The sequence below is a fragment of the Chiroxiphia lanceolata genome, chromosome 4 (genome assembly GCF_009829145.1).
Source record: "Chiroxiphia lanceolata isolate bChiLan1 chromosome 4, bChiLan1.pri, whole genome shotgun sequence".
Taxonomy (NCBI): Eukaryota; Metazoa; Chordata; class Aves; order Passeriformes; family Pipridae; genus Chiroxiphia; species Chiroxiphia lanceolata.
Genome location: NC_045640.1, coordinates 72551916 through 72572165, shown reverse-complemented (window position 1 = coordinate 72572165; position 20250 = coordinate 72551916). Strand labels below are relative to the sequence as shown.

The window sequence follows — 20250 nt, the reverse complement described above, 5'->3', positions numbered from 1 at the left end:
AGCTGCTCCCCTTCCGGTGTGGACCAGAGGCTGACTAAAGCTCAAGGCGCTGAGGGTGGAGCAGTGGCCATCCCATCTACACAGAGTTTGCCCAGTGCCCCTCTACGTCTTACCTCATTGTTTTGAGCCAGCCAAGCATTCCTCCAGTCTCCTACAGTTGTGGTGCAGGAAGCCACTCACAGATAGATAATTTAAACATCTGGACTGGCAGGGAACTCCACTCATTCTGTCTCCCTGTGTCCCACTAATTTAGGGCAGAACTGATTTAAAGCATAGCTACAAAACATATTGAGGTGTCTCATAAGAGTTAGAGCATCCCAGAAATGCTTCTCTGGCTTCCTTTGGCACTGAATCCATGTTTTGGCTTCCAGAGTAATCTAAAACGTTTACGAGTGTGTTGTATTACAACCCCCTTAAGTCTTTGGACTTGAATCCTGGCTTGTTAGCAACAAATAATGTGGCCTAGAAACTGAAACAAGGTTCACAAGCTCTTGGAAGCTGCATAGGAATGCATGGGTACGAGGGACTTGTACCCTCCATGTTATGAGCTGTGGGTAACTGGTAAGATCAGACAGTTGAGGGGGAAAAGAAGATCAGCCCTGAACTGGAATTCTGAGGACTTCTATGCTTGTCTTACATTTTTCAAGTTCTTCTACACATAACCAATGCAATATTAGCATTTTTAGACGGATGATGAGTAAAAAAAGTAGTGTAAGAGTCCACTAAAAACCTTTGTGATTTCTTCTCCCTAATTTTACTCCATTTTTGTTGCAGCAAGGATCCCATCAGCCCAAGCCGCAGCACTGGCTATGAAGGTGAAATTTGCCTGGCCAGCCAAGTGTCCCTGCTGTCCATGCACAGCTGCAGACAGGGCACTTGCTGCCCCATATGCCGAGGAGCACAGCTGCCTGTGGCATGTCTTAACATTAAAAATGCCAAGCACCTGCGACAGGTTTTGGCATCTGTCACTGCAGCATGAATTGAGGCAGCTTGGGCTGTACAAGGCTGGCTCAAACCAGGCAAGGTACCAAAGGTTTGCCTTTCTGTTCCAGAGCTTCACCTCTGCTGGCATATGGAAAACCCTCTGAGGCTCCAGGTGCTGTGGAGCTTGTATTTGCCTTCTGCAAAGTGCTTCTGGAATTTTAGGATGATTTACATCAATTTATCCCTCTGCCACTGCACCAGGAGGAGTGATGAGGGTGCCTGAAACACTCTGCAGGGACAAGGACACAAGAGAACCACACTCATAAAGCAGGAGGAGAGTCCCGACGAGGAAGGTGAGTGACTGCAATACCATACCATGTTGCCCAAGAAAAGTCACAATTACTTTCATGGTGCTTGGTGGAGATTCTTGTATGTGGCTGGAGCCTGAGGCTTGGGAACAAATAGGAAAGGGGTATTTCTGCAAAGTCTGGTGGATAACAGCTCCTGTGCTCCTGCTGAGCCAAAGTCCTGGCTTCTCCTGTTGAATTCTGGAGCCAGCCCCTACTCCCTTGGACTCAAGTGTGGTACAGCCTTGCCAGCAGCCCTGGTGGTGCTCTTGGTCAGGGATCTGGATGGGTTTTTCCTTTTTTCTTTTTTTTTTTTTTGTGCATCACAAGGCTACTTAAACAAATTACTTTTGAGAATTATAATCTTCCTTACAAGAATTGCTTCTCTGTAGTGAGAAGCAACTTATTGTGAAGTCAATGACAACTCATTTAAGAAACTATAGTAATTTCTTACTTGCAGGAAACAGTGTGTCCTCTCTTTGTTAGCTGTGGTATTTATCAGCTTGAGTTTCATACAGACTCCCTTCCTTCAGTCTGGGTTTTTCTTGAGAAAAAGCCAATATTGATAATAGTGTTTTAGAAATAGGTTTTGTCAGTTTGTGGGATCTTTGAGGTTGTCCAGGCAGTCACTGATGGGTTGTACTGGGCTGGATTCATCTATGCAATACTGTAACTTCAAATATTGTGGTTTTTTTAGTGTATATGGCCATAAAACAGAGACTTTGCCACAAAGTAGATTAAGGAAGATCTTTGATGCTTTCATTCAAAGCACAGCTCTTCCAGAAGGTGAGCATTAACAAGATGGTGGTGTCACATTTTCATGACAAGGTTCTGACTGAGCAGATCATTAGAGAGAAAAGGATCAAAGCCACTTCCACACGTTACATTTTGGGTGGACATGAGTGTGTCACTGGCAAAAAAGCTTGAGTAGCGAACTTCACAGGAGGGGAAGTTCACTCCTCCTGCCTTTCTCTCCTTTGCAATTTCCTTTCTGTGAGTCATAAACTTCTGGAATTTCAAAGCCCTGATGTTTAAATCCAACTGCAAGGGCTGATATAACTACGATAAGAGACTTAGACATCAGAAAAGTTGTTGGGTCTCCTTCATCACTAGTGGACAAAACCCAAATACCCTGTTAAATCATAAAGTGTTTATTTCTTACTGTCTCTCCAATAATCTCCTTGGTCTGAAATTGCCTTTTTTTTAGTAAGGGTTACTTAGCTAACAAATCTGAATAAATTCACTAAGCACAGAACAAAAATTTCTAGCCAGTGCAGTAAACCGGGAAGTTTTACTTTCTAAATTTTAGTAGATTAGATTTCTAATTAATTTAATTCTAATTTATTAATTTAACTCAAATGTTTAAATTTTACTAAATTGGAAAGCTACTTTACCATGTAAACCTATAGTCTTTCTCTGCCCTGTACCTACTGGTGGGACATTTGGTGCTTTCTTCCAAGGGTATGGAATACACAACCTAGAGCCCAGTGGCACAGGGAGCTGTTAGATCCTGATCTCAGGATCTGCTGCAGGCAAGAAAGGCACTTCCACTGCTTGATAAAGTCTATTGAATGTGTTGGATTGCCATTAATCATGTTCATCTCTGAGTGGGGACCTGCTCCTTGAATATCTCCAGGAAAGCGAGCAAGAGCCACACCAAAGTTGTGTTCTACAACAGGATCGTAAGATGTGCAGCCAAAGTGCTTCTCAAACTTTTTACAGATACTCCAGCACATTTGGAGCATTTGACAGAAAAGAATAGGCAAGGGCAACAATGATTGATCCATGTTTTTAAGAAAAAAATTGGAGCCATATTTCCACCGGGGGCTTCAGAGGGACATTGATATATTTATCGCGAAAGAGCTGACGAGCGCCAGCCTTTGCATCACTAAAAATGTAGCCTGCTGCAAGAATTTACAGCTGGAAGGGAAGATTCATGGCCTCTCTCTTTATTTATTGGAAAAATCTCTCACAGCTGAGTAAAGACATAAATATAAAATTAAATCACAAAAACTACTCTGAAGTAGTGCTAAGGCTACTTCTTGAACCTACAGGACCAGGACAACATAAAACTAATGTCGAAACACAATTAGGAAGAGTATTTACTCATTCATTATGACAAACACCACTTTACAGTTAATATGTAAAATCACAGATTATTCGAGAGTTTTTCCTATATTCTTGTATGCAGTGCTTAACAGGAGGACTCAAGGACAGCACGTTAGATAAAGGTACATCCATGAATTTCTGTCCGTATGATTTATAGCTTTCATGTCACTGTAAAATTATTTTTATAGCTCATTTTACCAGTGTATGGTGCAAGAGAACTTTATATGCTTTTGAAAAATAGCTTCATAAACAACAACAGCTTTTGATATAAGTTCTTTGAGTGCATAGATATGGGTGTGAATGCATGGATTAGGTTAATATTATTTGTCCTTTTTAGGTCACTGCAGATATTTTAAGTGGCTCCATGGGCTGAGGAGCATAGGAGACAGAGCAGGTTCCTCCCTTTAGCAGCCAGGAGAAAGGGGACAAAAGACAACCCATCCCCAAGAAAAATTAGTGTTAATGTATTATTTTGGGTAAGACATTCCATAATCTCTACATAGTGAGTTTTCATCTCTAGATCTTCCAGCTCTTTATCTCAATTTTGCAGGTTGCAAAACTGATTAATTACACTAGCAACATCACTATAATTAGTGCTGATTATTCTCTGAGCTTTTTCTTCTTTAATCATCTGTTTAATTTGAACTAAATCCCTATTTATCAAATAGTGTAGGTTTTAGCATCGGAAGACAGTGGATTTTGCTTAAGTCTTTCCACCTTGAACTCAGGTATTGTTATAAAAGCTTTGGGAATACTTTTGTGGGATTATAACGATTATAACTAGATCAGGATTTGGCATTTTTTAAATATCTGGTCATCTGCCAAATGTTTTGATGGTATAGCCAGCACTTTGTTTAAAAACCTAGGAAAAAGAGATGAAAAATAACATCCTGGAGACTCTCATAAATTCCCTGCCATATTTACACCATTGCTCCGTAACAGAATCTATGTTAAGCCATGAGGGAGAATAGTTTGTCGGCCAACCCGGAGAAGTTTGAATTGTCTTTAATCAAGAGCTGTCAGGATGAAAGAAAATGTGTGGAAGCAATATGTGGCTGTTTTTCAAAACATAAACGAAACAAAATCTGAAGAAATAAGGACTGTACAGCACTTGTACATGATGTGCTCTTTGTATTATCAAAGCCTGGTTTATGTTGACATATTGTACCGTGACAGAAGAAAAGAAAACATAAGTAAAACTTACAGCTGAGGTGGAATGATGTAAGAGAGGGAAGCAATACTTACTTCACCTCAAATCTTTCAGTAGGTCTGGAGCTGATAGTTCTTCTCCTTCATTAACACTTCTCTGTTGGGGCTTCTCTCTCCTTTCATGTCCCCCCAAACCACTGTAAAAATAATTTCTAATGAGGATGAATAGGTTTTTTCTATTTTCAGTTTTCTCTATATGAAAATCTTTATCATTCTCTGCCTACTTGAAAAGTCAGTGTAATTCTCTGTAATTCATGAGCTCGGAGCATTTTGCCCATTAGGATCTTTTTTTTTTCCATCATTTTTTTTAGCTGCAGCACCTCTTCTCAAAGTGAAAAGAAGCATAAGGGAAAAAAGTCACCTCTTGGTCCTATCCTAAACCCCTGCTTAGGTAAGAGACTTGCTGCACATCTTCTGTAGTGGTTTGTCATACTTAATTGGAACAGGAGATATTGGGGCTGTGCCAGGCATATTTCTGTTTGGTTAAGTTATTCCCATGATTCTACCACTAAAGATGTGCTTAATCTTTCCTCTGTTTAAAAAAGAAATAATTTTTTACGTGGTGACTCATTTCCTTGTTTTAGCATTACCATATGCTGTTTATTGCTTATTTAAATTACATTAATGTAAAACGCTGAAGTTTGATTTCAGTGACATTATTGAGTGGGGGGTGGTGCATCAATTGTAATATGTGATGTTTAACTGCACTCACTGCAGATTTAGCATGTATTAACTTTTATTAGAGGTGAAATACTTGCCTAGTGAGCAAGTTTATGGTGAGAAGGAAGTGCTCATTTTCCAGTCATGATCTTGTACTCTTTTCTTTCTAATTTTCCATGACTCTAAAACTTCGTTCTTTCTTTGGTGTAAGTGCAGACTAAAAACCCAAGCAGCTTCTGCTGTGATTCTTTCCCATTGCAATCCTGATTCTGAAGTTCAGGTTCAGTTTTCAGACTAATGATCTCTCATCAGGTCACTGCAGAGAAAACAGAAAACAGTGAGAGAGGAAAACAAACAGGAGATGGTACATATGTAGCTTTTTTTTTCCCCTCTCTTGACCTTCCATGTCTAAGACGTTTGTGTATTTTAAAGGACAAGCTGCAGGAGGCACCTAAAATGACATCATGTATTCTATTAGCCTTTAATGTAATTTTTCTAATATTTCTAACCTTTCCAATTGCAGTAAATCTACCTGGGTTTTGTTGTGTTTTGGTTTGTTTTTTTTTATTAAATTGTAAGTACAACCATATTAACCTCTTTGGTTCTGTTTGTTCTTCCTACAAATGCCCTGTCATGGTTGCCTGTTCTTACTTATTCCCACAGCTGGTGGCTCATGAAACATAGGCAATACCCTCCATAGGGAGTCTTAAAGCACAAATATACTGGTTTTTAATGGGGTGTTCTTCAGTATCAGCTGTGAAGTGGAAGCGCAGGAGGAAGAAAAACAGTGATATTAATCAATCAGCCTAGGAAAGGCAAAAATAAGAAAAGTATTGATTTTTTTTAAACATCATTAGGATCAGCAATGCATCACTTCCTTGTGAGAAATGACCCATCTTCCTCCTTTCCAATGCTGTTGCTTTTGTAATGAGTTTTTATTAGGTAAACCTATTTTCTGTAAATTATAACCTGGACTTCTCAACAGACATCAAACCATCTTCTCAGTAAGAATACTTGTTAAATTATTTATTTCTACTTGGAAAAAATGCACTTCCCAGTAAAGTAAGAGTTGTAAGGGAAGTCATGTGTAAAATAGAATTGTGGGTATAAAAATGTTAATTGCAATCCTTGGTTAGGTTTTCTTCCTTGTCATACAAAGAGTTTAACTTAAACCTATTCTTAAATTTTTCCCATTTGGGACTTAATGCAAAAGTCCATTGGTGAGGTAGTAAAGCCATTTCATTGAGTTTAATTCTATCTCTGAGAATTTAACTGGAAGGGAATTTGTTTTTCTGTTTGTATTTTCGTCAAAAAGATCTCCTTAGTTCATATTAAATATAGATATATTTTAAGAGAATAAACCCTTTTAGTTAAATGCCTTAAAGATTTGTTTAACTGGTCTGTGTTAAGTGGTTAGGAGACTTTATGCCCTTTTCCTGCCTAAAATGACTTGGACATTGGTGTTTACATTTAATATCTTTGGCTATTCTTGGTGAAAAAATATGCTCAAATATTTGACTGAACCTCCATTTTCTAGTCCTTTTTGGATAGAGCAGTGTGAACTATTCTGCTCAAAATATTAACATTAACAATGGCCAAGGAAAGGACAACTTCTGAAAGAAGGACATCAGATGGATTTATTTTCAGCCTAGAGCTTTGAAACCATTTTTACTGTTCTCCAAATAATTCTGACATTATGTGTAAAAAGAATCACAAAGCATGCCGTGTTTTATGAAAGCTGCAGGATCTTTTTATTATATTAATGCACTGTTTAATGAGACAACACTGAAATAGGATCAGTCCCATTAATTTTTAAAGCTGTATTCTATACAATGTCAGTTTTTGAAGAGAAGTGAAAAAGGTTTGTAGCTCATCTTTCACCTGTACACCAGATCCCTTCTTATGGTTAGTTCTGGTATAAATGACAAAAGGTTTGGGGTCTTTTAGGGATCTGTTTCAGCTGACTCTTCAATGAACACTGATTACAAGGACTATTTGGAATTACATGTAAACCCATCACCTTCTCTCAATGACTTATAACTTGCTATTTCCTTATTTTAGTTTTTTTTATTATCTGTGCAAAGAGAATCATCCAAATGATGAGTTCAGCTTTGATCCACATTTGCTATGGCATCACAATCTGCTTCCCTCAAGCTACTGAAAATATGTTTATTCTTTAGCAGAGTCGAGAAACCAAAACACTCTGAATAACAGGCACAGTTTTCTTTCTACCTCTGCCCTGGGCTCAGATCTTTTGCACTGTTTTAATGTTTTATGGTGGTTTAATGTTTTATGGTGTTGAAACAATTTTTTTATCTGATGGGATTCCTGTAGGATATCCCGAAGGATAATAATTAGGCTGGATATTTCAATCCCAATACTGGAAGGCTAGAGAAGAAGATAAAAGGATGCAATTACTGAGCAAGTGTGTACATTCTGGGCAAGGTTTCTTGATTATTCCAGTAGCATGGTAGGATTCAAGGGCTCATAGAGGAAAACCTGAAGCATGCCACTTAACCCTTATTCCAGGTTTCTGCACAGCTTTAATGTTTTTGTTGAACCGAGACCATAACTGTGACATAGGGAATTGCTGCTGCTGAATTGTCCTCTCAGCCAGAGGGTGTCAAAAAGGGACGTTGAAAAGGCACAATGTCCTTGGAGTACATGAGCCAAGCTAGCACAAATTCATTAAATGAAGGACCTATAATATTTTGTGTAACAAACACAGTTTTGTGCAATTAGAATGTCCCAGCCTCTGTGTCCCCACTACTAAGAGGCTAAGAAATAATTACAGCTGACCAAAAAATTCTCAGTATGAGAGAAATTGTTGGGTTTGTATATTTGAGCCCTACTCCAGTGACCCCTCTTATCAGGTGTAGAAACAGTCATGCAATCAAATTTTTTAGTCCTGTCCTGTCCTTTTCTTTCCTCTGTCCTGCCTTCTCCTGTCCTTACTGGAGTCACTGTCACTTTAAACGATGCCTATGTGGCTTTGATCCTAAGGATCATTCATGCCTGACAGCCAGAGAGGGAAGAGTTCAAGACTTGAATGAAGTCATGAGTAAACAACTGTGCGGGAGAACACTCTGTCATGATTTTAAAAGAAAACAGGATTGTTGGACGTGAACTTTACAGAATGGACATGGAGGATCAGATTAAAGGAAAGTAATCTCCAGCTACAAAGGGCAGTGCAGCCCAAAGGGTGACCCCTGCCCATGGCTGAGGGAGGGGTCAGACAAGAGCTTGGTAGCAAGTAAAGTGGGGAGAATGTGATGTCAGAAGATTAGAAAGGTCAAGATACATAACTTCAATTGGTGACTGTTTATGCTGAAAGTACCACGACCAGGGATATTCACGGTGTGGATCTGTGGGCAGCCCTTGGGAGAAATGGAGATTTACCAGGTTGCTCTGCCTCACCAGATGGTTGGTCCTCATTCAGCTTTCCAGGATGGCTCCAAGCTCATGTCTAAGGGCTGGAATACTGTCCACTGCAATCTGATAGGAGAGGAATAGCCAAAAAATCATCCCTCTTACCTCCTTGTGGCCAGTATCCATTGATCCCCCTAACAAACAAGGCAGGATAGGGCCTTGTCCACACAGGCTCTGCTGCCAGCTCTGCCACTGGGAATTTTCCTGCAATATGTCATAGTTCTTCACTTCAAAGTAAACATAATGCAATGCATCTGCTGTGCTGCTCTGTAGTTTTGGCTTGCACCACGTATTTTTATATCCCATCCTACCATGGTAAAAAAGGTATGGATGTGCAAAGAAAACGACATATGCACTTTTAAATAGGAGTTGTTAAAATTAGAAACTATAAATAATCATAGTTGCTTCTACTTCACAGACATTTGTAACAACTATTTTCAGTGTGTTCCTTATTACATTTAGAAATTTTCTGGGTTTGTGTCTTTCTTTTTCCCCCTCTCTATTTTGTATGCCACAAAGCAACAAACACTCCCTCTCTCGCTTGCCATTTATCTTTTTCTCTCTTATGGGATAGAAGAGAAAATGGAGAAAAGAAATATGAAAAGCATAACATCCTTTGAACATCATGCATTCCATTAAACCCACTATAACAAAACCAGGGGAAAAATGTGAAAAATTGTCAGTTCTGAGCTATCACACAGTCTTCCTTTTCGAATTAAAAGACATACATAGACCTACTATCTCTTCTTTTAGCAAAGCTGAATCTTAACAGAATGTGTTTGGAACCATTAAGTTTCAGAGAAATCTACAGATTTCAAAGCCCTCATCTTTCAGGGTTTTGTGCCTGGACCCATTACACAGTTTGCTCTTATTTCTGCAAGAGCACTACAGAAATTTTAAAATATAAGCTCAGTGATTTGGATCTTGATCTTTTTTATTCAAACAGCATCAATTGCTTCAAGTCTCTGAACCTGACAGAACAATGGAGTCATTTATTTCTAACCTTAGATAGGGAAGAGCTGTTTTTTAACATTTCTATTTTCTTGTCCACGAGGCATGTAAAATCAACACATCTGTAGGAATGCAAATAGCTTATATGTGAGGACAAGCTGAAATTTAGCTTTCTCGAGCAGATTATATTTATTCATCAGAATTCACACATTGTCTTATCAACACATGTAGGCACTTCTATTTTTGAAAAGCTTCATCATTTGTTCAGTGTTTGAGGCTGAACTGTTTTTTCTCAGAAAATTGTTTCTTAGATTGACAGATCCTTGTGATGACAAAAAAAACAATCAACAAAAAACCCTCACCCACCTTTCTGTGCCTGCTGTGCAAGGAGCCACCTGTCTGAAAACAGGCCTAGAACCAGCAGAGGGGTAGATTTCAAATATTCAATAGTATATATGGGTCTTTAGATACTGAAGTTGCATATAGAGTATATTAGAAAGTAACATTGAAAGTTTTCTGTTTAGGAAAAATTATATAGTTATTCAACATATATGTTTGGTTCTGTGTTGGTTTTATAATTAGCTGGTTTGTTCCTGGGAATAATTCTCTCTCCTTTTTTTTCAGAAGTTCGTATATCTTCTTTAATCAGCCAAAGCACACATTTGTCTTACAGACAAATGCATTATATGCTACATATTTCATCACTGAGTGGCTGCCAGAAATGGATTTCCATATCTAGTATTCATGAATCAGCAGAACACCACTATAAATCTTCACTCCCTATAAAGCTGTTTTTAATAGAGGTGTATCCTCATTCTGATATTCTATAATCAACTTTGTCAGAGACACTGTGGGACCTTTTTCTTTAAAATATTAGCTTGCTAAAAATTTAAACCACTATTCATAAGCAAGAGAGAGAGAATCCACATATTCTATCTAAAATCATTAAAAGATTGATGAGCATTCATACCAGCAAAATTCTGGTAGAAGAATAATTTCTTTGCAGCAACCTGTGTAATTAAGGAGAGAATGAATATTGGTAAAAACATTACTCCTTACCCTCCTTTTCCACTCACCAGAGATGGATCACATCTTAAAAAACTGTGTTTCCCTCTCCTGTAATGGCACAAACAGGTGGGTCAGTTGTAAGAAATCAGAAACCACAGGGTTCAAATAGTCAAACTGAGTACTTGGACACAGGATCCCTTTCTCTATTCTCCAATCTGGATTAAATAATTTTATTCCTTTCAAGCATTCCTGATAGCTCACCTTGTCTAGGCCTCTCTTTATTCTATGCCTCTCACCACCTCAGATTTAACACTGAAAAGTACTGAACGCTGGCCCTGTGGGTTTAATGTGCAGTAGACTGGAAAGGAGCTAAGAAAGCATCAAAATGTAGGACCCTGGAGAGTTATAGTGAGATAACAAAGGCCTGTGCATGGTTAGGTGGAGTAATCCCAGCCAGCCAAACACCTCTGAGGGGACAGCACTGGTCATCTAGAGGGAGGCGGAGAGAACAAGAGAGGCATCACATAAACCAAGTAACAGCTCCTTGGTGGGAGGAACGACATGGATCTTTTTTGTCCCAGGTCTTGTCACCACTCGTAGAGAGAAAAGGTGACGAACTCCTGTCAGACTGAGGAGGAATGTTCTACCTAAGCTCAGTTTTACCCATGACGTGGGCATTATTCATAGCCAACTAAGAAAAGAGTACACTAGAAATTTGGCTAAGTTATTGTGACTGAAGAAGCACAAACTGACCTTAAAACTCTTAATATGTCCTTTTTTTTTATGCAAGAAAAGCTATTCTTGTAAGAGCACGATATAAACTACAGGCATAATGTTTCTGTAATTCATTTGTTGCACATACAAGCAATGGCCATTCCCTTCAGCCAAACAGCTAAACCAGGTTAAGTCGTTGTTAAAACAAGCCTTATTGTTGTTTTCAACAAGAGATTATGGTATCTGCACAAAAGTAGACATGCCTTTAGGTTTCTTCTTTAAGTACAGTTACTGGCATATGGAATAATAAAAGCAACATTCAATGGCTTAGGGCAAGACCAACATCCAAAATAGACTTTAAATGACAAACAAATTGGAGCAGGCACTTATGTCCACATGAGCCAAATGGTACTTACCTTTGACAGTAAATGCACAAAATTACATCTGGCTGAGAAAATCCCTCTGGGCTGGAAGGAATTGGCAGGTGGAATAGTACTCACAGGAGTACCATGGTTGGGTCTTACTTGTCCTATGACATCTGCTTGTGCCTACTGCAGGGGGGAATATTGGGATCTCTGATCAGGTGCTGGCAGTTGTGTATTTTTAGGTTCTATCCAAGGAATTACATCACCTTCTGCCATTTTTCTCTTTGAGTCACTTCAGTGGCTATTCTGGAATAACTGTAATGACAATTCTGGGTTAAATCAAGTAGAAATGCTTTAAGTGTCTGCATTTGCCATGCTCGTTTTACCTCAGCATCCTCAACTTTCTATGGCTCTTTTCCACGCATGTCCCACACTTGCCTAGCTCTGTTTAGTCTGGGTAAGGTATAAGAAAAATAGCTGGAGGTCATATGGCTGTTATCCATGCATAACTAATCCTTTATCGGAACAGATGTGAGCTGCAAAGAAAGTCAATGTCTGAATTTCCAAAAGGTTTGATGGAAATCTGTCTGGAAACTGCCAGAGCTGAGTGAAATATTTCCAGTGAACCTTTGCTTACTTCACTGAGAACTGGTGAAAGCACCATGTGTATGTATAATATATATATATATATATATATTTCAGTGGCATATGTCTATTCAGTAATGAATTTGTTATATGCTACAAAAAGAAGAACACTGTACTGATGGGAATCAAACCAATGGAGCCTTCCAATCTTTCCAGCTACTAAGAAAAAGATAAACATAATTTTCATAGGTGGGATGGATAGTGATGACACTTAATTTGCTGTAGTAAGCCTGAAGAGAAGTCTGAAGAGTTTAAACATTCTAACTAATACAAATTCTAGAATTTCTTTGGAGCTTCATTAAAGGCTTCCTCTAATTGTCGATGTTGGGTGTGGTGGTGACTAGATACTGTGGTGATAGGTTCTCCAGAAGTGCTGAGAGATAGGTAAAGTTGGGATAAACTGATATATTTCATATTAGGAGCAGCTGGATGAGCCCTGAACACCATACGCAAGTGATTAATTTCTGAATGGTGGTGAAAAGAGAGGGGGGTGCTCAAATAAATCAATGGTGATTTTAATAAACTGGGAGCTTCTAGGTACTAAATCTGTCTGCATCTGATCTGAATTGCAATTACCTGTCAAAAATTCATCCATCATTTGCAAGTTCCGGACAAACTTTCTGGCAGCAGATGTTTCAGGAAAGCTATTTCATGCGGGAAATATATTGTTGGGTGTACAGCATTCCCAAGAACAAAGAGCAAAGTAGAAAACATTTCACGAGTAACAGCAATAACTTCTCTGTCATACCTAAGCCTGGTTTATTGGGGAATATAATTTGTAAATGTGAATTTCCAGCATAAATCAGTCAATGAAATCCTACTCGTAATTCAGCCGATCTCCAACAGATGTAGTAATTCAATATTTGTGTACTTGTGAAAGCAATGGTATTTCTAATAACTTTAAATTCAGTATTATTAAACCCCGTCTCTCAGACTAGAACACTGGTGACTGCTTTGCCAAAATAAATAAATGGTATGCCTCCAGCAGCCAGGCTGTGGGAAGAGCAGCTCTCATGATGACTGAGATAATAAATATGAAATAATGAAAAAAACCCACACCAAACAACCAAAAATCCAAAACTCAGAAGAAATTGGGGAGAAAAAAATATTTGCCTGCCACTTAATATGGGTTCATTGACTTCCTGTCATAAGAGAAAGGACTGTATGAAGGATTTAGATTCAGAATACCTAAACTCCAGTTTTTCCTTGACACCTGTTCCCCCGTTTGATACATGGCTTGTCCCTCCTGTGGCAAGAAGGCAACGTAATGAACATTTCTTTGCAGCCATCAGTGAAATTGTCATATAACACCTCTATTTCTCATCTGAACATGTACCTGGAAAATGACCTCTGAAGACAGGCTGGACATATGATTAGAAGATTGCTATCCCAGCCAAACATGGCCCCAAAAGCTGTTCTAGTGCCACCTCTATCAAAACCCTCCCTTCTGTTTGCCAATTATAATGGTGGAATCTATCACTCTTTTCAATTTTCACTGTATCAGGAATTTACTTTGCACATTTTCTTCCCCTCTGTAGTACTTTCAAATCACATTTCATTAAAAGCTGTTTCTGGCATAATTGGGAGCAATTCCCTCATAAAATGACTGCTGACAGATGGATCCATTTATATCTTATACATGATGTGCCGAGCTTCTTATCTTGTCACCTGTGCCTGGTGTTTGAGGATCCATCTTTTGCATTAGTGGCTTGGGAAGCCTTAGTTTAGTACACTGCACCAGGTGTGTTCATTTGAGCTCTGCTCTCACACCCCTGGAAAACGGAGGGAGAAAACATCTGGGTTTGTCTTTTACTTTTGCAATATGTCATTTTTCAGAACTTCCCAATGTGTGTGGCCTCGTGGCCTCTTCCAAACCGCACTGAAAGTAGTACAAGGACTCCTGTTGGCCAGCATGGGGTAACATTTTCTGTAGAAAGATGCAATTCAGAAAATATTTACATATTACATGTCCACTATTTCCCTGTTATTTATTTCCTTCTATTATTTAGGTTGGAAGGGCTGTGGGTACTTTGTGCAAATCACTTCTCAGGCCTGTGACAAGAGATTGCGTCCAATCCAAGGGGTTTTACTGCCTTAGCACTGGCTCCTGTGTCCGTTCCTGTGTTCCCATCTGTCCATTCCCCTGTGCCAAAGACACAGAGGAGAACCAAAGGACAGGGAATAAATGCTCGGCTGCATCTCACAGGTACTCCAGCAGTGCCTGAAACCAGCACTGTGCACTAACCAGAGAAGAAAGTCCATCTCTGGATGAGAGGTAATAAGTAGGGAGTGAATTATAATGAATCTTGAAAGTGAGGATAAATAACTTTTATCTAACAGAGAGGAGAAGCTGGAGCTGGCAACGGGAAAAATAAAGAGGTGAATGGCATGGAAAATGATCCTGGCAGGAAGCTCCATAGTGAGCAGAGGGAAAGATCATTTATATCAAGGCCTGGGCACAGCAGGAATTGGAAGGGGAGGGTGTGAACCCCAACCAGATCCTCTTCTCTCTTTACATCTGTGAAAGACTGCATTTTAGGAATATCAAAAGGAAAATTAACTTTCAGCCTTAGAAGTAGCTGGAGGAGCAAGTGCTTCAGGCTGGAGATGGTCTGGGATGAACATAATCTTGTGCTAAGGGTAAGGGTGCAATCCCGTCCTATTTAGCTGTCAGCTGGACCAGTGTTTCTCCAGAATGTTTTATGAAGCCTTGGGAGACAACAGTGGATTCAGTACTTTGGAAATTGCTTACCCTGGAGAGGGAAAGGTGCCAGCACCAGTCAAACAATGTCCAGCTTATTCATTAGAAGCAAATTGTTTGAAGCTGGAATCTTTCCTGAGTAGTGTTTTTCCCTTAATTTTCCTGTGAAAAGATTATTGAAAAAGCTGTTCCAGGTACTGTGATCATGCATTCCTACAGCCTTGAAAATTAAACTTATTCCAAGTGCAGCCCCCATATATTTGAGGCCTATATGCATAATGTATTTTAACATTGCTAAGGCATCTGTGACCTCAGCTCAGAAATACCATGAGAGGGAATGGCAGAAGCCAGACAGATGAAGGACAGGGGGTGTAGAGCTTAAAACAGCCTCATTAAAATGCATTTTTCTAAGTCCGAAAAAATAATGAGAACCACCCCTTGATCCCTTTCCCTGAAAGCAGTGATCAGATGTTTGAGAGGCCAGTTTCATTCTTATTAATAATTTTTTATTAGGAAGGATGGAAAATACCTAATGTGATAACTACGAAGGTATGCGGGTTCTTTTTATTATGAACATTTATTTGTGGGATAAAATTACCCTTAGGCAGCAAAGTCCTCTACTATTGCACAAATACACCTGGTCCTTTTAGCTGTTGTTTGTCTCCTCTGTAATGAAATACCTACTTCAGGTGCATCAAATAAACAAATCAGAAGAGCACAGACCCAACACTATGTGACCCCATTTCTGTCATTTTTCGGTGTAAACTGGGAGCTTTCTTTCATTAGGGAGAATGAACGTGCTACTTGAATCATTCCAAGGAATCACAGCCCTACTACCTTCTTAAACTATCTATTGATATCTACAGCACTTTAATCCATCTCTTCTTCCCACCCCACACAGTGAAAAGGTAAAAGTCTCAGTTTTCATGATTTTAGCCTTCAAGTCTTCTTAAAGATAAATAATGTTCCCTGCAGGTTTACATTAGGGATTAAATATCTTGGTGCTGAATAACTCTGGAAATAAATCAAATGAAAGGGGGGCACAGTCTTTAGCTCTGTTTCTGGGGTTTCTTTTCAGACTATGATTTTTATGTAGCACTTTTGTTTCATCTGTTTGAGGACAAAATGTAAAACATTTTCAGAAAACATCTTCCCTTTCCTTTTTCTTAATATAGACAACTATCTTTTTTTTTCAACTATCTCAGAGTTTTGAGACTGACAGATGATGTTGCACGTGAACTTGGCTGCTTTGTGGCACAACCTGGCTTGCTATTAAGAAACTGCCTCTGATCTACAGCTTTTCAAATATTTCACTCCTGGTTGGTTTTGACATGTCTTTTTTTTTATTCCCCCGGCTTTCCTTGGGTTTAGATGTTTTGTTGGAATTATCACTATTTTGCTTCACATTATGACTTAGTAAACTTTTAATCTTAACACCTGAGCACCAAAAATGAAAATTAAGAAACTGTTCCGCTACACTTAAAGCATGTTGGCTCTTGAAATAGTCAGGGACACCTCAGCTGTAGAAATCAGATGCTGATAAGTATGAATCCTATAGAGATTTCAAAACTAATTGTGTTTCTTCAGTCAGGGCTGTGTAATGTTTGGCTGCCTGTTAGACTGAGCTTGGGCTGCTTTTATGGCTGTACAGAAAGGAGTGCAGCAGCTAAAACAAAAGAGTGAAAAAGTAAAAGAAATAAGAAATGCTTTGTGTGATTTAGCAGCCTACTTGGAAACAGAAAACAGAATACTGTTTAGTTTTATGGCAGAGAAAGAGAGTTGGTTTCTTGGTCTTTGAAATTATATATAGCTCTGATTTAGTATTCAAGGGAATAACTAGCCCTGACTGTAGAAAAGAATATTTGTGTGATATCTTTTCCTGGCTTTTTAAAATTGAAACCGAGTCGCTTCTACTGGAAGGTATTTCCTTATCTTGTCTGTAGCCCGTCCTTTTTCTTTCACTATTTGAAGTCCACAGGCAAAACCCAGCAATGCTGGATGTGTCCCTGCTGGGAGGGACTGACACACGCAGAAAGGGAAAAGGCACCAGCCCCTGTTTGCAGCACTCAGGGCACATGTCTGAGGCTTGTTTGGCCGAGACGTGAAGGCAAAGCTACAGCCGTGGACTGTGGCCCAACACAGATTAAAGCAGGTTCAGCCGCTCCTCCTCCAAACAAACCCTCCATCCCGAGGAACTGGGAGCAATGAGGAACAGCAGGGGCTGGCACAGCCCTCAGCAGACGTTCCTGTTGGCACAAGGGGTGGCTGGGTACAGTTATAAATGCACTGCTGCCCAGCAGAGCGTGGAAACAACCTGCTGCTGCTCCTCTTTGGTGTCACAGTGTTTTCCTGGGAGTGGCATGGTTTGGTTTCCCTGTCTGCACAGAAAAATGACTGTTCTGTAAGCTCAGAGTGAGATATTCCCTTCTCATACTTATCCCTTCAGATTTTACAATGACAGCATGCTAAGAGGGAACAGAAGGACTGAATAATGCAGAAATCAGTTTGGCACATCTGGAAAAAATGCCTCTGTGTTTCTTTCTGTAAATGTTGCGAACAGGTGGGAAGTGCAGCTGTCTGAAAAACCTCATCTTATTCCCAGGAAGAATTTCGATTATTTTTTTAATCATCCCCAAAGTGAGATTCTTCAGTTTTGAGGTGATTCTGATTTGCGAAAAATGCTGTTTAAAAGACAGAGAGTGACAGACACTATGAAAAAAGAGTAAAAAAATCTGTGCAAACACAACTTTTTAAAAAAACGCAGAATTAAGATGGAAGAGTCTTACCATACCCTGACAGAGAGAGCCTTCTAGCAATAATTTCCAAGATCTCCATAGGCTGATATGCCACAGGAACTAAAAGTCTTGACATCTAGTGAGACTTTCACCCTTTATTTCAAGGTCACAGTAACTTCAATGCACATGATTTTAATGGGATCAAGAGGGGATTGTCACCTGTCACCCCGTGGGTGGTGGCCTGTCTTGGGGCTGGTGCTTCGTGAGGGTCTCTGTTCTGTCCTCTTAACCACAAACTGTGGATTAATATTGAAATAGCCCTTAAAATTCCTACAGCATTGCACCCATGTGGAGATAGGTGACTTTAAATGCACTTTTAAGCAATTGTGGAAATTTCTATGCTAAGAAGTTATTCATATGAAATTGTTATTCATATGGAATTGTGATAAAGCTCAGAACATGAACCAGAATTTGAAAACCGTGGCTTTTGGCTGCCTTTCAAAAAAAGCATTTTATTTTCACCCTGCATTTGGTAATCCAAAATGAAAATCTAAGTGAGATGGAAGGGTAACTACTATGTGCCATGTTGCATTGATTGTAGAAGTTACTTTACATAGTTCTGGGAATGCACAAGTTGCCACAATCTTTTTGTGCTTTCATTTATAAAAATCTTGCACAATAAGGTGGCTGTGGGCAGATATTAATACTAATGCATGAGACAACTCCTTACCTTGTGTGTGCAGGGCTGTTTTGTGTAGATGGTTTCTTCACGTGGGTTTATCACTTCTCCTCCAGTTCTGTCTTCATTCCCTCTCCTTTTACTGCCTGACTTCATCAAGTCTTTACTTTTCTGCTTGTCCGAAAAGTACCCTGCAAACCTACAGGGATAAATAAATGGCATTAGTGATAAATGCTTAATCAGTTATCTTGTAGTTCTTGGCCTCAGCATTGGCTTTGTTGGCTTGTGCACAAACCAGCCCTGCAGTTGTGGTGAAGCCTCCAGTGTGGTGTCCCACAGGATGGGTGTAGAGCAGCAGCACATGGGGGTATTTTTGTTGAGCTACAGATGCATTTTTATATAAAAATGTATAAAAAAGCAAAGATTCCTTAGTAATCAGTTAAAACAGTTGGCATTTTTCATGGATGTACAGAAAAGAAGTCTACTTATTTTAGAGTTCATTTAGTGAAGCTTATGGCCAATCTTATTCTTTTCATAATGAAGCCTTGCTGTAATCCCACCTCTGCTCTCCTAAATTCCTCAGTTCAAACGTGGAGATAGCAGTTAAAATTAAATGCTACTTTATGGAAACCACCAGTTCTCTTATTCCTGTGAATTTTCATCCTTGAGCTTCTTGGGCTAATGATAAATAGCTGATTCCTTCCCTTCCTTGTGCTTTTTCTCCAAACAACAACAAAAAATTGCTCCGTTAAATTCCAGTTCAAATTAATGAAAGTCTGGGGGAGAAGGAACAGACAAACAAACAAGGAAGTGTTTTATATTTGGGTTTTTTGTTTCATCTCATGGCAGATGGGTTTGGTGTTTTTTACAGCCACCTTTTGAAATCAGTATGTTATTTTGTCATTTCTTTGCAGGAGAGTAACAGCTCTGAATCTTTATCATATTGATCGTTTCACAGCCCTTCGTCTGGGGCCCAAGATAATACAGAGCATTGTTATTGCATTATTATTTTTCATTTGTATCCTATTGATTTGCTGCCAGTAACTTACAGGTCAATTTGCAAAAAGATGGGCTATGATTTATTTTTTTTCTGAAGGATTATGCCACGATGGGAATGCTTTTATAAGGCTGTCAGGTCTTTAGGTTTGTTTTGTCTTCTCTCGGGAGTGCAGCACGTTTCTAGACTGGTGGCACGGTTCCACCTGGATTTACACCCGGAGTATCCATGACTCCCACATAATTCATATGGATAAGTGGCTGTACACAAGCCTACCCTTAAATTGGAATTTTACTCCCGGGGAATGGTTCTTTTCTCACTCAGAAATAGCGCACAAAGTCAATATAGTTACACTGATGTAAAAGAGAGGGGAGAGGAGACTTTATCTGTCTGAACGCAACAAGCTCCCAAGGTTTAACACCCCCAAATGGCAGGTGCTAAAAGCAGACATGAAAAATTATTTTTGGTACCATCTTTTTTGTTTGTCATAGTAAGAACAGTTTGCTACCAAGTAGTAGTAATCCAGTTACTAACAACTTGGTACTTAGAAGGCCCACTTTTGAAACAAAATAAGGACTCTTAACCAAATGTTTTCCTTATTTATATTTGACTTACCATCGTTAGAATGTAGCTACTAGGAAAGCATGGATTATAACAGTATGTAAAATTGCACAAGTACTTTTAATTCCTTCTGTATAAAACTCCTGCTACATAATGTACACAGGGTGAGTTTTTTAATTACTCAGTGCAAAATGTGTTAAATGCAGTAGCTGATGT

The 20250-nt window shown here is 39.2% G+C and overlaps 2 long non-coding RNA genes across 3 annotated transcripts in view; one reads left to right on the top strand and one right to left on the bottom strand.

The window, feature by feature from the left end:
• Positions 1-20250, top strand: part of LOC116785352 — a 58929-nt gene that overhangs the window by 27419 nt on the left and 11260 nt on the right. The window contains exon 13 of the long non-coding RNA XR_004356494.1: positions 1053-1277. This is a non-coding gene — a long non-coding RNA (uncharacterized LOC116785352). The remainder of the gene's footprint in view (positions 1-1052; positions 1278-20250) is intronic.
• The window catches only part of LOC116785354, an 81183-nt gene continuing 66161 nt past the window's right edge, over positions 5229-20250 (bottom strand). Inside the window, exons 5-8 of one of the 2 annotated variants that reach the window (XR_004356496.1) lie at positions 18528-18675; positions 11768-12031; positions 10706-10745; positions 5229-5565 (exon numbers count right to left, since the gene is read on the bottom strand). This is a non-coding gene — a long non-coding RNA (uncharacterized LOC116785354). The remainder of the gene's footprint in view (positions 5566-10705; positions 10746-11767; positions 12032-18527; positions 18676-20250) is intronic. The other variant, XR_004356497.1, reaches the window with a different exon arrangement.